The sequence below is a fragment of the Passer domesticus genome, chromosome 1 (genome assembly GCF_036417665.1).
Source record: "Passer domesticus isolate bPasDom1 chromosome 1, bPasDom1.hap1, whole genome shotgun sequence".
NCBI lineage: Eukaryota > Metazoa > Chordata > Aves > Passeriformes > Passeridae > Passer > Passer domesticus.
Genome location: NC_087474.1, coordinates 138,304,367 through 138,321,204, shown reverse-complemented (window position 1 = coordinate 138,321,204; position 16,838 = coordinate 138,304,367). Strand labels below are relative to the sequence as shown.

The window sequence follows — 16,838 nt, the reverse complement described above, 5'->3', positions numbered from 1 at the left end:
TGTGTGTGTCAGCCCCACTTCAGGGTCTTCTTTATGTTTTGTTTTGCACCCCTGTTTGTGCCCTTTTATTTATTTAATAAATATCTTCAGTTTTGACGCTTCAGTTTACCCATCCCTTCCTTGCTGCTGTGCCACATGACCACACCATCATCGAGCTCCCAAGACCAGAGGGTTTCCCCGTGCTCCCACAGATCCGCTGCTAGCTGGGTCAGAGAGATCACCGGCGTCAGACACGTGCTGCAGCACTCCTATTCACAGAGCTCAGCTGAATTACTTACTTGTTTACAGATAAGAAGACTTTTTCTTGGCCATCTATGATCTTCCTGCTCCTCACCAAAACAGTCAAGACCTTCTTTCATTGTAACTGGAAAGTTATGAACAACTTCCAAGTCCTTCTTGCATCACCAGCATGCTCTGGTGTGGCATTCACATTCTCTCAACAGAGAGACATAATTCTCTCTCCCAGGGTTTTTCCTGAAGAAGCACAGAAAAGAAGAGATAAATTTTGTGTGTTCTGTATACACACTAGTGAACAGTAAAGTTGAGAGTTAGCTAATTTCTTTTCAGATTCATTACATTCAGATCCAATTAATTTGCAAGGTGCATGGCTTTTGCAAAGAGACAGAGCTCTGCAGAGCTGTTATAAAAATAATCTATTTGCAAAGGGTTGAGGTAATGTGTGGACCAGCATATGACATTTCACACTCATATAGGAAAGAATAAAAACATGGCATTTCCAGTCATAGATGTGATGATCATTCCCAGATGGTGTCAGACAATATGTGTACAGTGATACCAAACAAAAACTGATCACTCTTCCTTATGTTGAAAAAACAGTAAGGTGTGCACTGAATTAATGTCGAATTAATCTCAAATTTCTCCATGCGTTTGTGCAGTCAAATACATACCCTTTATGGACACATGAAAGCATGTATTGGAAAAAGATTGGCAAGAAGGAATTTCTTCCAATTATGAAGCTTCACATTAAAAAATCACAGCCAACTCTGTGGATGTGTCAATGAAAAAGTGGGCATGCTGCAAAGAAATGAAAATGTGAACAGACATTCAGTGTGGTCTATTCTGGAAGAACCAAGAGGAGAAAAAGAATTTCAAGTTACTTAAGTATTTTTGTCAGGGAAACACCTTTGTGCCTCTCAGCCTTGCTCATGTAGCAAACATGGTGCCATTTACACAATTTTTAGACAAGGAATAAATGTATTGAACAACTGAACTTTGTAAAAAGCATAAACTTAGGAGTTTTTCTGATGTTTGGAAACATTTTATGCCTAGGATTAAAAAATGGAAAAACTATTTTTTATGTTGAAACTTTTCATTTAGCAAAAGGAATACTGGTTTTCATAATTGCTGAAATGTCATTTTAAATATTCTCTAACAGAGACTCATCAGCTCTTGGTTTTGAACTGATGTTTCTCTTTTTAAAAACTAACTTGTAAGTCTGTGTGGGTGACCAAATGCTGTGGAGGTAAAAACCACCTGACTCACATCCACCAGGAAAAGAACTATGGTAAGATGACACAGCCAGGGAACTATAAATTGGGATCTGCCACATAAAGGAGAAAATGCATTCATTTGGGCCAAAGAGCTCTATAAAGCCCTTCTTTTTGTATGCACACACATCCCAAAATCCAGCCTAGATTCCAAAGGCTCCTTAATTTTTTAATAGGGTCAAAAGTATGTTAAAAGTTGTACAAAGAAGACAAAGGTCACCTTTAAGGTTTTTACAGGCCTTAAGCACACAATCTGTTACACAGAAATGGCCTTTTTTATGCTTATCAGAAGTAGTTTTCATTCATAAAATACTAAGTATAAAAGTGGCTTCAATAACTTCACACATATTGGTGAGTACGGGTAAAATTCTCTCTCTCTAGGAATGCAGAAGTTCATATCAATTTATCATAATTGGGGTGTTGATATTTGACAATTTTGGATATTTTCCCAGCTATTCAATTTCTGAGTCACATATTTTTCACCAAATTATTCCTCATACACCTTTTTATTATGCATAGAAGCAGGTAAGAGTGGTCCCAGAGAATGCCACAAAGCACTTACAAGGTTAAGTCCCAATCCTGTGGTCTCTTTGTATTCCCAAGAGAGCCCTGTGGCATTTCTCATGTCTGCCAATGTACTCCAGTGCTTCCCAAACTACAGGCTCAACACCTTGGTCAGAGGAGAGGGTCACAAGCTTTTAACGGATCTGCACTAATATTTTTATCATATCTTTTATGTCTGTAATGTAAACACAGTTAAATAACCCATGGCACTGAACATTTCACTCAGCTATCCAGGGGTGAATATTACCATTTATTTGGGGACTTGTCAAAGTATTATTTTCATTACACTAATAAATACTGTAAAAGTCAAAATAAAAAATGTTATAAGTTCTGGAACATGTCTTATCTAAATCTATATGATCTGGAAATATTTAGCAGGGGAGTTCAGTAATACAAAACAGAAACAGAAGGGGTCCTGGGTAAAGCCTTAGGGAAATGCCAAACTATTAATTACACATTAAGCGAATGGTTTTTATTTTTGTATTGAAACAGCAACTATTCAAAGTCTGTGCTACAGTACAACAAAAATTATTCTCTGGTATAACTTAGTGCAGAAGTCAGAGTTATTTTGATCCCTAGAGTCAAAGTGCTTTAAAAGATGACAGAAATTGCTTTGGGATTTTTTTTTTTAATTAGGAAATAGGAGGGACAAATTCTGACCCATTAGCACAGAACTTGGCAAACACTAATTATAAATCAAATCTATGGTCTGCAAATATTCTTGCAAGTTTACCTGTATATTTACAATTTATTTTTCTCACCTAAATTATTTTCCCAAATTAAATTTAATATTGGTAAATATCACCAATACTCCTAACAGTTCTGATGAAGTCAAAAGGACTGCCCTAATGTGTAAAAGGAGAATGTTTGCCCAATCAAGCCCAACAGCTGTCCCATGATGTTGCTTGCACTGCTGGCCATCCCTCTACACTAATAATAAATAATGAAAATTATCTAAAAAACAATCCCCAAATTCTTCCCTTTCCAAGGGAACATACCTCCCCAGGTCATGACCATAAGCCTTTCACACTCTGTACAAACATGGGAAATTTGCTTTTGTGTGCAAAGCCCTCTTCAATACTCAAGTCTCGCTGTGTACACCTATTTGTGTGTTTACACAAAGGCACAAGTTGTTTATGTGTTTACATCAAAATGCAGACACTTCCAGGATGGAGAAGAGACTCTAATCAGAGTATGGATGATCCTTTTTTTCTGGAAAAAAGGTTATATTTTGGTCAGAACATGAGGGTAAATCCTCTCCTAGTATGTAAAGCACCACGGGATCTTTAATGTCTAGGCTGAGCAGACATGACCTCAGTTTTCTAAGGTTTCCTTAATTCCTCAACTCCCACCTGTGAAAGGTCACAGAGCAGTTCCAGTGTTACTCAGTTTGTGCTTTGCTTTGGATTTTTGGCAGGACTGTTTTAGGATTTAGCATGTTTGGGGTCTTTTTCTTCTTTCATTTGACCAACTTGTTTTCTCCTCAAATTTGCCTGGTCCTCAGTACCATGAAGTCACTTTCTATGAAAGTCTTGGATGCAGGGCCAGGGAGAAGATGTAATCTGGAATCTGAAACTAAACAGAATATTTCATTCCATGAATCTGTGTTCACCTTGGTCCTTTTCAGCCTTTAATGGCTGAAAGTAGACCAGTAACTGCAAAAGTACAATAAGTAAGCATGGATAATTTGGACAGTATGAAGAGGAACTGGAGAAGCTAATATTCAAGTTAGCCACAAAAATAAAGTGCAAATAAAGATACAAATCTATCTTTGAGCAAAAAACTTCTCCACTTATTACAGTCCTTCAGGTATCCTGGTTAGCATGAAACCCTGTGTGTTGAATTCACCATCCAGCATTAAAGGGAATTCAGGAACCCCTGAATTAAAGAAAAAAGTAGAAGAGAACTAAGGAGAAATTTATAAAATAAATCTTTAAAGATTCTTGTTTAGTGGAAACCCTTCTCCTTCTTCTTCTTCTGACAGTTCCCATCAATAAAGATGTACCTATCTCATTGTTGATTGTGATTTCTGCCAGCTGTTCCATGTGAGAAACTGCCTTACCTTAGGTAAAATTAGCAACCTGCCTAAGCATATGGGACTCCTAGCAATGTCCAAGAAGATGCCTAAAATTTGCAAAGGTGAATGGCATTTATATGACTAAAAATTAATAAAGCTTCCTTTTCAAAGGACTGCAATTTTCAGGACAATCCCACAATCCCTTTCCAGTTACACCCTGTAATTCTTAAAATTGCTGCATGTGAAAGAAGTGGAAAGTCTCACTTAGTCTTCTCTTCCCACAAGGATATTATCCACTTGACTCACTAGTTAAGGTCAACATAACCTTGAGGAAGTTATCACAGGGATAACTTGTCTGCTGCAGGAGGAACAGCAGGGGTTTGCTTTGAGGAAACTCACAGACCTGAATCAGGTGAGATCTCATAATGTGCCAGGGCCATTTAAAACCCAGAGCTGATCTGTGTCTACTGACACAGAGGGCTACCAATGGAAAATGGGGTGGAAGTCAATGCATAATGGTGGAAAGGAGGGACTGTCCATAGTAGTTCATTGCTCCAATTTAAAAAGTCAAAATAAGTTTGCCACAAGATGTTTTATCTTTTGGCACTCTGTCTTACATTTATTTTCCTCTGTCTGCCTCCTCCCCCAGGTTCCACTGGTTACATCCTTGCTTATTACTCTAGAGTCATAAAGTTGTAAAAATACCTTCATTTCAACTATTGAACACTCTTAGATCTCCTAGTCCATAGCTCCTTTAATGAAGTCCTCAGGCAGCATTTCCCTGTGTCCTTATCTGAGTTTGGTAATAAAGCATATCTTAAGCCAACATCCTTTTACAATATACGAACTAGAACTGGGCAAGCTTTGCATAGCAAATGTTTTATTTAGTAGACTAAGCCTTTTGTTCTCTTTCTGAATTATTATGGAGAAACTTTGACTTCAATTAATCTGGTTGTTATTCACAACTGTTCAAATAACAGTGTCAGTGAACATATTTCAGCTGTTTAGATGTTCTTAAATGATTCACTTCAGTTCTTTCTTTCACTATGTGTTACATGCTATTTACTCTTCCAGGGCTGTATTTGGTTTTACCCCACCTGGGGACAATATTCCCTAATTCTCACATCACTGGAAATGATCAAAGAGATTTCATTCTTCCCTCTTTTCTACTGTTGTCTGTTCCCAACACGTACTTCATACAAAATACAAAAATTTGTACAAATATATAATAAGTATCTGTGATGAGGCCTACTTTCCATTAACAGCCTTTCAATAAAAGTAATTAGGTATCCCCATCTTAAGGGAAATCATTAAAAGATGTGAGAACTTCATCTAATTGAAATGACAGCTTCAGTCAAATATCCAAGGTTCCTAAAAGTAACAAAGCAAGGGAATATGAGACTTCATTAGCTCTGTACCTCACTGAGCTCCTTCTTTTGTTGGAATTAGAATTTCTAAATATTTTTGTACAGTATTCACCTGACTTTAAAGTGATCTAAGTAGCATACATATCTTCAGATTAACTACTATAAATACATGGTACGTAGAAACAAATCAGACAAGTACAAATCAAGTATTAGTCAGAGACAGAATACATGCCACTTTTCTATTTTTTGATTGTTATACTTCATAAAACAGTGCATCCTGTCCATAATGATTGATCATGCATCTCCTTTTTTGAATTTCAAGAGATTACCAGAAACTGTAAAACTAGTATCTAAACCTCTATTTGCAGTGCAGCAAAACTAGAATGCACCAAGTCAGGATTTAGTTCTGCTCCGTACTGTGTACCTTATGGCTCTGAAAATAGAGTTCCTGCAATGGTTTTCTCCACACATGCAGAAATAAACAAAAGCAGCAAAAATTTCTTAAAAAGAAAATAGATAAAAGAACTACAATGGACCAAATTCTATCCTGAAGTCAACAGTGGAGCTGTAAGCACTTTTTTAAAGGAAGATTTTAGCATCTGAGTTCTCACATTTGAACACAATATCTGGGAATCAAAGCCTTTGTTTTGAACAGTAATGAACTGTGATTCAGGGAACCAGGTAAAAAGTACTTCAAACTCTCCTTAAATGTAGCAAAAAAGATTTAACCTGTATCCTCCATCATAAGCTTTCACTTACTGTATTACGTGATCATGTGTTTTCCTTTCAATCTGTTAATGTTATAAGCCATAAGAGCAATTTCTTCAGATTTCTGCTTAAAATTGTGGCTTTAACATTTACTGCATTTTTGCAATTTATCACTCTTTCTACCCTAGTATAGTACGAGCTCTTCAATTTGCTTAAGCAAATATTGGCAGCAAATCAAAGAAAATACTGTAAGTCCACAGAACACAATTTTAAACTATGGAAAGCACGGCAGGGATAGCCATGATGTGAAGTATGTTAGGCACACTAATTTTCCTATGTGGTATATTCTTCCCTGACTATATGCACACAAAGGAGAAAACATAACCCATGAAATGTTCTATTTACTAGTTCCTGCAATGTCTTCAGAAATCTCTATTAATTTTTTTCCAAGGGTCATTACAGCACTACTTAGACAGTGGCAACCTGACTAATGGCATTTTTTAATCTTAGTATCACGTTTCTTCAGCATTTTCATTAGTGACATTTTTCTCTTAGATCTTCATTTTCTAGAGATGTACCACAGCTTTTTATTAAGCTTTCTGGTTACCAGGAACTCCAGCAGGGCACCAGAAAATAGTGCTATAAAAGACAATTGGGATACTGCCTGTGAACTTGCCTGGACCTGCCTACATCCACCAAGGCTATTTCCACCAAAGGGTGGCTTGCAACATGCTGGGCACAAGCTGTGTTTAATTCAGCAGCAGTGTGGTCAGGACCTTGCTAAGCTCCCCGTGGAGTTACATGGGATTTATACCAGTATGATTGTAATTAAGATTTAACTGTGACATCTAGCTGTAAAAATTTCTCTCCTTCCAATTTCCAGTGGCTGTAGAGCTCAATCTTCTCAAACACTTATCTTCTTTTCCATTTAAATTGCATGCAGGTACCCCAGAGCATATGAACACATTTAACACTCAAGACTCCAGTGCTGTCCTTAAGGAATTGCCATAAATAATGGAAAAATCCATGACCTAAAAAAAAAAAAAAACCAAAATAAGACAAACACCAAAAAAACCCAAAACTGTAATAATCCATAATACACATTTTTCATCAGCACTATACAGCCTTGCTGCAGGTGCAGTTTTGCAGATACTATAATTTACTTTTTTTCAGTCTGGAAACCAGTCACAATTCATAAAGATTATAAAACACATGATTTTATAAAACTCCATTTTACATTCATAGGAAGACTTTGCTTTTGCAGCTCAGCTTTCTTAGGCTAGTCTTGGTTTTCCCATGATGGACATACCATGGACATTTGTAAAAACAAATAATAGAAGCAAACTTAAAAGTGTATTAACAACCTCTCTTTATAATCACACAGGAGCTTTGTGCTTGGGTAGTAGGCATAGACAACTGCTCACACATTGGTCTCCAACAAAAAGCAAATAATCTCATGTTTTTTATTAAACTCCCCTCCTTAGTTTTTGGATAAATGTAGCCTGTGGTGAAGTCAGCAAGCACCAGTCAAGCCCAGGTGCCTCCTCCACTACTTTGTGAATGTGTTCCCCCTCATCAAGGTATCTGCTGCTCTCCTCATTCCTCCCTCTTCTCTGCCCCTCATCTTTTTGCCAAAGCACCAAACAAATGACCCACTGACCACAAATAACCACTACCCATCATATGATCCACTCAGAGAAGCTGCAGATAAAATATTTGATTAAGGTAATGATCTAACACCATTCTTTGCCTCAGTCATGGACTACACTGTATTTATTTATCCCATTGCCAATTCCAGTCTAGAATTGATTTCTAGAAAAAGATTTCTACCATACACTGTGCCAGAGACAACTGGAAAAGCCTCAGAGAAGCCTTGGATATCTGTTTCAGGATGGACTTAGGCAGTACCCATGGAATGAGTACCTGGTTATGCCTTGTACATAACTAATATTTAAAACTTGGATTACCTACAAATAAAAATATTATGGAGCTGGATCTCCTCCCAAGTCTATTCCCCAGATAAATGGTAGAAAGAAAAGAGATTAATTAATCCCAACCATTGAGATAGACATGAACAGCTGCATAGATGAACTCTAGTCTCAAGCAACCCAGAGTCACACCACCAGGCAACTGTGTAGTTCTGATAATGCAAGAAAAAAGGACCAAGTGCCAAGAGCCACACTGCCTGAATTATTGGTGGTGAAATAGAAACCAGCCCTCCCCACATGTGCAGATTGAGTCAGAAATCCCAGGAATGGGGCCCAATACCCTCAGCACCAAGAGGACATAAATCTAGAGCTAGCTAACATGAAACATGGGTAACAATAGGGTGTTAGCAGCCTCCTTCCACCCCAAACTGAAGCTTCTTTCCGTGTGCTGCAGAACACACTTTTGAGGTTAAGAGCTCTAGACTAACTCTTGAAACCCTTTCAGGAGCAAGCTAGAGATCATTATGGTGTTTGAAAAGCTATAGTACAGAGATTCTAGCACCAGTGTCTTATGCAGAAGCCTACTGGATAGAGCACTTGAGCAGTTCCCTTCTCTACCTGAAAGGTTCAAGCTCCCTGCCCTAACCACAAGGCACAACTCCAGGCTCTCAGGTGAAAATCACAGAAACATGGCTGTGTATCCTGCTGGGAAACTCACCTGGAAAAAGTGGGACTCATGTTCCAGTCTCTGCTCCAAGGCAAATGAAGATGTTTTCCTATCCATTAATTCTGCAATGAAAAAAAAAAAAAAAATCACTCTAAACACTCTGGAAACACACTGCAGAAATTCCTAAGAACACATCAAAGGCAATTTCATTAATGTAACAACTAAAAAACATTAAATGGTAGCCAGTGAGTTTTGGGGCTTTTTTCTGCACCACAAGAGGAACTAAGAACACCTCTTCAAAAAGGAGAAAAATCCTTTTCCCAAAATGGGAGCAGGGGAGGGAACTGAGCATGGATTTTTCATACCTTCAGTAAGAGCACTAATCTCTAGGATTTGGGAATGGGGAGTCACAAAAGAAGAAGCAAACACAACCTGTGAAAGAAACAATGGACTGATACATTCCTTTGAGGTTTTAGGGATCTTGTCCTGAGAGCTGGAACTGTCCTGCTCCTCTAAGAACATAAAGTAGATCTTCTGCGTTTGGAGACATAAATCTAACTGAAGTGTGAGCCTCAGCTGCAGACATCCTGATTTTTTAATGTTATTAAGACATGCTGACATTTAGCTGACTGAAGGTGATGAGCAGTGTAATGGTCACAGTAAGATAATTCACGTCAGTGCACACAGGCAGCCATTGTGTAAAGACTGGGTGGGTGACTTTCCTCAACAACAGGAAAATACAAACTACCTCATCCTAGCTACCAGGAAGTGTTTGGGAGACCTGTCTAGTTGCCACGTTTCATACTATTGTCCTTGGGATTGCTACTACAGAGACATGCATTATGTTTGCAATTTCCCTTAATCAGAAGAGAGAGATGAGATTAGTTCCAAAATGGTTATTACTATTTATTTCTCTACTTGCTGCTTTTCTGGGTTATGATTTAGATGAAATTTCAGTAAATTTGTATTCTTTTTTGTCCTGCAGACTTTTCCAGACTACTTGCAAAGCCACAGACATCAAGAAGGAAAAAGGAAGGCCATAAAAATAGATATTCTAGAGAAAATAGAACTATCATCAATAAACAACTGAACAAGAGAAAAATACTAATTCATTTGGAACCTGAATATTTAGAGTTTCAAAAGAACAGCTTTCTCTCTCCCTGACACAAGGAATTTCCAAACTGTAAAACAGGTTTGGAATTGTCATTCACTTTCAGTAGCATTAGACACAGACAGCAAGAAGCAGGGGGGTAAAAGCAGAATTGACACAGTTCAGGAGCACTTAGAACTTGCTATCTAGAGAAACATCTGCTTTACTTCCATCACAGATTAATGAAACACCTCACTAATGCTGTGCATTTGTGGAGAGCACGAAGGTCTGTAGGCAGCACACGTATTTCATAGTGCACACTACTCCTGTGCTTTCCTTCTGAGCATCACCACCAGAGGCTTTTTAAGACTCTGCAGCCATGGAATTAGCTGTGGTATTGCCAGCCAGCTGTGTATTCTCCACGGACTTTGGAACAAGCTATAAAAGTAAAAAGGAAAACATACTTTGCCAGCTCTTCACAAAACAGAGCCAGCACTTTAAAACCAAGTGGGTCCTTTTCCGCCCGGCAAATGGTGAGGTCGGCCTCCCAGGTCACCACTCGGGATTACGTCAGGGACCAACTGGTTGGGTTCAGGCAGCCCTGGCTTGGCCTGGCAGGCTGCATGAAGTGAACAAAAGCCAGACCAAGACAAGAAGTTGAGGGAATGGGATAAGAGGAAATTAAGAAGACTGTTCCAAAGGCTTTTAAATTATGATGCCCATGTTGTTGCAATACTATTGGAAAACTAAATTAATTGCTCCTTTCCTTAGCCCCCTCCTGCTGTGGCTGTATTTCTTTTAGCTAAGGGCCTGAGCCACTAAAGATGCATCCAATTTCCATGCTGTCCAAATGCTTGTAATCACAGATTTACAATAAACTGAGCTATCACGAAAAACAAGGCTGTTCATTAGGTGGTTCTTGGCCTTCAAAATTTTCAAGACAACAGAAGTAGTGGGAGGTAAAAAATCTGCCATAGAGCGGGCGAATTTACAAAAATTTCTGATCACCTAGTTCCTTAAAGGCAGCGGACCTTAAAGAATTTCTGTTCAGGAACTCAAAAGCTGAGGTACTTTGACTCTACAGTCAGTATACAGTCACTACTGGAAAAAGAAAAGCTAACTATCTTTTTAAGGTTTTAGTTTACAGTTACATTATTGGAAAGCCAAAGGTTTTCTAGGCACTGTAAAACCACATAATAAAAGCAGAGCCCATTTTCTGTAGAAACCAGAGGTTCTGTAACTTCACTATCAACCTGTAACATAAATTGCAAGGATGGTGCTAGATGGAAACAAATTTTGTTTAATACATCACAGTAAAAATCATCTAAATTTTGTTCATCAGAGCTTCACTTGGCACAGGTTATCAGAATCTCATTGGTAGCATTCCAAGAAAACACTACTTGTTATTTTTAAGATCTATCACCCTTTTTTGAGTAATTCCATAGCCATTAAACAGCTCCTGAGTGCAATCACAGTTATGTACACTAGCAAGTTCCCTGTACAGCACAAAGAACTATCTTAAATTGAAATGCTAAAGTATCAGAAGTTCCTTTCGTTTGTCCTTCTCCCCTTAAACACCCAATATGTTGGGTTGTTTTCTGCTTCTTACTCTTCTGAGTTTTGTTTCTTCTTAGTTCACTCATGTAATTCATTGCAGACGTCAGGACAGTAACCTCTGTAGAAATTGCTAGTGGCCCACAGAGCTAGCATAAAATAAAAAATTACAAGTCTACATAACCTTAATTTTATGGTTATAAGCTATATTTACTGCAATAACATAAGTTTGAAAAGACTGCTAAGTGTTCAGTGTGGGAATGCAGGGAATTTCTCTCAAGTTAGTTTTATGGAGAAATGTGTTGTTAAACTGTAGGAAAGGTTACAGTCCTTTCAAGTGCTCCAGAGCTGAATGCCTATTAGGCATTTTTAGGGTATGTATAAAATACCCCAATCACTCCCTCAATATCACTCATAGAAATTCAGATTCAAGACCTTTCCTCTGTTCAAGTCCCTTTGGTTTTAACACTGTAAACTGATCTGAGTGAGAATGTTATCAAGGATCAAGGTGGTGGAATTTGCTCTTTAACTCTTGCCCACCTGGACTTCTTTGACTTGGAAGTGTTTCTCACTGTAGCATATAGACATGAGTGAGTGCACAGCAAAGCTGAAACTTTATGAACATGAGAGACGGGTGTGCTCTTAATACTTCTATCCTGATTTTATCTAATGAGCCTGGGCAGGCTACAATCACCTGAGTAACTCAGTTTCTCCACCTGTAAAACTGCAATGACTACTTTCAAACACACGGGATCCTCTTGTGACCTGCCAAAGAACAAATGCTAACCAAGAGAACTGTTAGCTCCACACATTTCTCAGCCTCTCCTGCCCTCAATCCCTCACTCTTCTCTGCCAAAGCATGTGCCCACTCTCTTTGCTGGGTGACCACACAATAAGCTGGACTGAACACTGCCTGTAGATAAAGACTTCACAGGATGCCTGCGTTATGGAGTCAACCTGCTCAGAGTCAACCTTGCTCATTAAATCCATGCACACTGCCTCCAGAAGGTGGATTGGCACAACTGTTACGTGACAGAACCAGCCAGAATATGGAGACAGGGTCAGAAGACCTGTCTGCATAATAGACACTGCCCCATCTGCCCCTGAATGTGTTCCTGATGTGTCATGGCTCAGGGAAGATGGCAGGGAAGAGAGAAGCCTGCATTGAAGGCTATGCACTGCTCAGGGTACCCTGAGCTTCTTGGTTTGATACATGACACACCCCAGTATTTTGAAAAATCTCCTTTCTTACCTCCATGATTTTAAATTATGCCTGCTATCCACATCTACCGCAAATGTTGAACTTTCTGTCTTCTCCTTGCTGCTCACATCATTATCATTTTAATTTTGCATTTATTCTTTATAGGAAGCAGTTTATTATTTTTTTTTACAGAATGTCAAGAGGATCTGAACCTGAAACAAGTCTTTGCAATTCAGCCTACAGTGTCATCTAAAAAACGAAAACAAATTGTGTGATAGAGAAACTGAGGAACAAATGCTTTCTGGCATTTGCTTTCTCTTTCAGGCATCAGGGTTTTCTAGAGTGCAAGGAAAAATTCTTTTTATCTTCCAGCTACAGTTTGCTAGCAGCATCTTTTGGTTTTAAATGACTAATGATCTACTCTTCCAGTGGAGGTCATGAAAATAAATTTTAGACTGGCCAAACAACCCCTTGAAGTTCAGTTTACCTTCTGCCAGATTTCTGAAAAATGGTAATGTCATTCTGCAATGCCCTCTGCTGGGAGATGCAGCCTGGAGCTGGAAGGAGAGCTACCAATTCCCGTCCTCCAGCAAGGAACAGATATTTGCAATGAGATGGACTGAATTTTCACCTTCTGTATGAAATCCTGACCTTGCTGAAACCAGTGAGGTCCTAGCTTTTAATTTTCAATTTGCCCTTAAATATTCTTCCTTTTGAAAACTGCACTGGGAAAAAAAATAAAATGTTTATTTCAAGTCCAAACGAAAACCTCATTACTCACAGACATGAAGATCTCTTTTTTAGCATTTGAGCTGTAGAAGAAGCTTTTTATGAAGAAGCTTTCAGCTGAAAAAGTCTTTCTTCTTGCCATTCTTCTAAGTCTTTTAACTATAAAACCCCCTACAAAATCACACATGCAAATGGCATTCATATTATACAGGTATGATTCTGCCTAACATATATTTTCACTGACCAGGATTCTTGTACTGAGAAAAGGAAGCTATGCAGTGAAACAAAGTGCACTGCTATGCAGTGAAATAGAAGAGTGTATCTGGAACCTGATGTGTGACAACACCAGCCCTGCCAGCTGCCTCACCTGTCTCCCTTGGAGATGCAGTATCCTGGGGCCTCAGGAAGAAAAATCTGAATCTGCCCCACTGAGGAGCAGGATATTAGTGTGGAGTTCCCACAAACAGCACCTTCACCCCCACATGCACACTCACACCGTGCCCCTGTGGCTTAGGGAATAGCTTTTCCTAGTTCACAACTCTTCTGGAGAATCATCACTGAAAAATATTTTCCAGCCTTGGCAAGGGTGATGGAACACTATCTCTGTTTTGGTTTCAGCTCCTTCAGCTAGGCTGGTTTTACATGATGTTTGTCTCTCACCACAGCTGTGCAATGGGCATCCAGCAGGAAGAATTTTTCCACAGTAGTTCCCAGTCCTCTGTGCTTGATGCTTTCCCCTTCTACTCATGTTCTCGTAGCCTAGGTCCTTCCTGGCCAATTGTCTTATATTTACTACTACTTATTATTTCTATCTGTTAAATGGAAACATTTTTACCTTGTGATATGTTCTCTGCACTGACCTGCTTTATCACCATGCGCCTCCCTCTGCTCCACTTTACAGGGACTGACACCCTTGGTGCCAGAGAATGCAGGTGCAGTAAAGCTGCACAGTGCCTGGCAACACCATTTTTATTTGAAGTTACACATAATTATCATTGATTTGGAAGTGTGATCTCCTTGTTACACAGCCTTACAAGATGACAGTTTTTTTCCAGAAACTACTTTCCAGTGTTTGTCATGCCCTCGCAGAGATCAAAATGTTATGGTTATAAGAAGCTTTGAGGATTATGCCACGTTCATTAAAAGGCTCCCAGAAAAGTTTTTTTTTTTTTTTTTTTTTGTTTTGTATACTGTTCTGAAAAATCTTCTGCTTCTCTTGGTAAGCACCACATCACACTCATTTGAAAATGAGCATGTATGTTTACAAACACCAAAAGTGAGTTGACCCCCTCACAGCAGCAAGGACTAAGATTGCCATTCTGGACACTTAGCTGTTCTTCTCACAAACAGTTTCCTTTTCAAGAGAACTGTGTAGCCCAGGCAACAGGTGGTGGCTGCCCACATACTCCAACCTTGAAATTATTAATTGAGAGGAAGGTTGGAAGTAACTGAAGTTTTTCCAGTCCTCATGCCCCTCATGGGTAAGGCAGCTGTGCCAGCAAACTGAACTGAAAATCCACCCTCTGAGCTGGCACCTTCAATGGAAGGATTGACAGTGAAGTCCAAGACTGGGATAGCCTCCAGCTTAAGCTGTCCTTTGATCTGAGTCTGTCTCTCAACATCACAAACCAGTGTTATATGAGGAATCTTGCACATACTGTTAGTTTTGCTGCTTTCAAGAAGCTGTCTCCCAATCTAGTACCTTTCTTAAAAAATTTAATTCACAGGAATGCTTGTTAGTTGTTAAATATATGGCAAAAAATCTAGATTTAGCCCTGAATTTTTTTCATGTTGATGCACTGTACTACTAATAAGAAATAAGCAATGCCACTCAAAATGATGTTATACTGGATTGTGATGAGGAACAGGATTAGAGTAATATCCTGCAGCTGGGAGCAACAAGTTGTACAGTTCTACACATGCTGGAGGCAGCAGAACACCTTGGGGAGAGGCAGTCACTGCATTACCTCCATCCCAATTTCTGGGACAAGAGATTGGAAGGCAGAAAGGCCTGTAACATGCTATCACCATATCAAGAATAAGATTGCCTCCCTGCAATCATTTCCCTCTTGTCTGGCAATGGGTAGCACTCAGAAACTACTTTGGTATTACCTGGCTCTGCTGACCTCTTACCATTACCTGAGCCCCTGAGAGTTCATTGTTCAGAGAAGTGGGCTGAGAAGAGTTCTAGTCAACCTCAAGTTAGGCTCGCTTTGGTTCCCAGAGAAAAGAGAAGAGAGAAATTAACATCCTGCCCTAGAAAATCTTTTTTGCCTTCATCACTGTTACGGCAAAATCCAGTTTTATCAGCATCACTGAGAAAGCTTTCAGTAGCTTGAGGATTAGAGAACATTATGGCTTCCACCCAGGACAGCCTTCCAGCTTTCTGTCCTCTCTTCCTAAGGATATATTGAGACAGTATATTAAAAGAGAGAGAGAGAGAAAGAAGCCATCATCTTCAAAGTAGTCATTCTGTACTTTTCCAGCCCTCAGCAATCAGTAACCTTTCCATTTGCACCCAAGCAGTCAGTAGGAGACATGATGTGAACAAGCCACTTCACTGATTTCCTAAGAGAGGACAAAATTCAGGGCATGACCTCAACTCCTTCCTTCTGGCCACAGCTTAGCTGAAGGCCCAGTATGTCAGATTCACCTCCATGTGATTCCAGGGACTAGTCTGGAATCAATTTGACCCAGTAAGTCTCTTTGATTGCATCAGGCCTTTCAGAAGTTTTGAACAACAAGGATCTAAACAGCAGGCAGCAATCTGCACAAAGCCAATCTTTTCAGTTCAACAATTTTTAAAGGTCTGTGTCTTTTTTCTTTTTTTTTTTTTTCCATTATCTTTTTTGTTTCAAATGCTTTCCAACTGAGCAAATGCTGCAACAAGTTCATGGGAGAAGGCCTCGAGGCACCCCTGACTTTGGCACCATCACCCCATACACACTCCATACATTTTTGGCACCTTGCAACAGACACGCTGACAGCCACAGGATTGATGGAAAGGGAAAGAAGCTGTTTTGCAGTCAGAACAGAACATACTCAGATTTCTAAGGCCATTTGAAAGAATGCCAGAATGATACTGGATTTCGGCATTCTTAAGCTCCTTTAAGATGATGCAGCAAGTGGTCTTTTCCACATGTGATGATGTATTTCAGGACAAGAGTTTCTTCAAGATTTTCCAAGCCTGTGGGCTCCTGATCCTTTTTCAAATTAAAGAGATGATAGCATACTGGGGAGAACTGTGATTAGTTTAAACTCTCCACAGCTGCAAGAGATGAATGTAAAAATTCCACCCAAAAATCCACTTCTTCTGGATTGAATTTACCTACATGACACAGAGTCCTGGCCAAGGGACCACTTAAAAGAGCTGGAGCAGCATCAATACTATTTAGTTTCTTCCATCACATCAACCCAGCAAAGGCTCACAACTCTTCTTCCCAACACATCTCCCCCAGCAGCACTGCCATGGATCAGGCAGGGTATTAACAGTGACCTGAGATAC

The 16,838-nt window shown here is 39.4% G+C and overlaps 1 long non-coding RNA gene across 3 annotated transcripts in view; it reads right to left on the bottom strand.

Moving 5' to 3' along the window:
- The window catches only part of LOC135282450 (uncharacterized), an 80,495-nt gene that overhangs the window by 62,729 nt on the left and 928 nt on the right, over nucleotides 1-16,838 (bottom strand). For 2 of the 3 annotated variants that reach the window (XR_010348616.1, XR_010348615.1), the window contains exons 3-5: nucleotides 8,811-8,881; nucleotides 3,425-7,195; nucleotides 279-474 (exon numbers count right to left, since the gene is read on the bottom strand). This is a non-coding gene — a long non-coding RNA (uncharacterized LOC135282450). Of the gene's footprint in view, nucleotides 1-278; nucleotides 475-3,424; nucleotides 7,196-8,810; nucleotides 8,882-13,700; nucleotides 16,830-16,838 lie in introns of all 3 variants that reach the window. The other variant, XR_010348614.1, reaches the window with a different exon arrangement.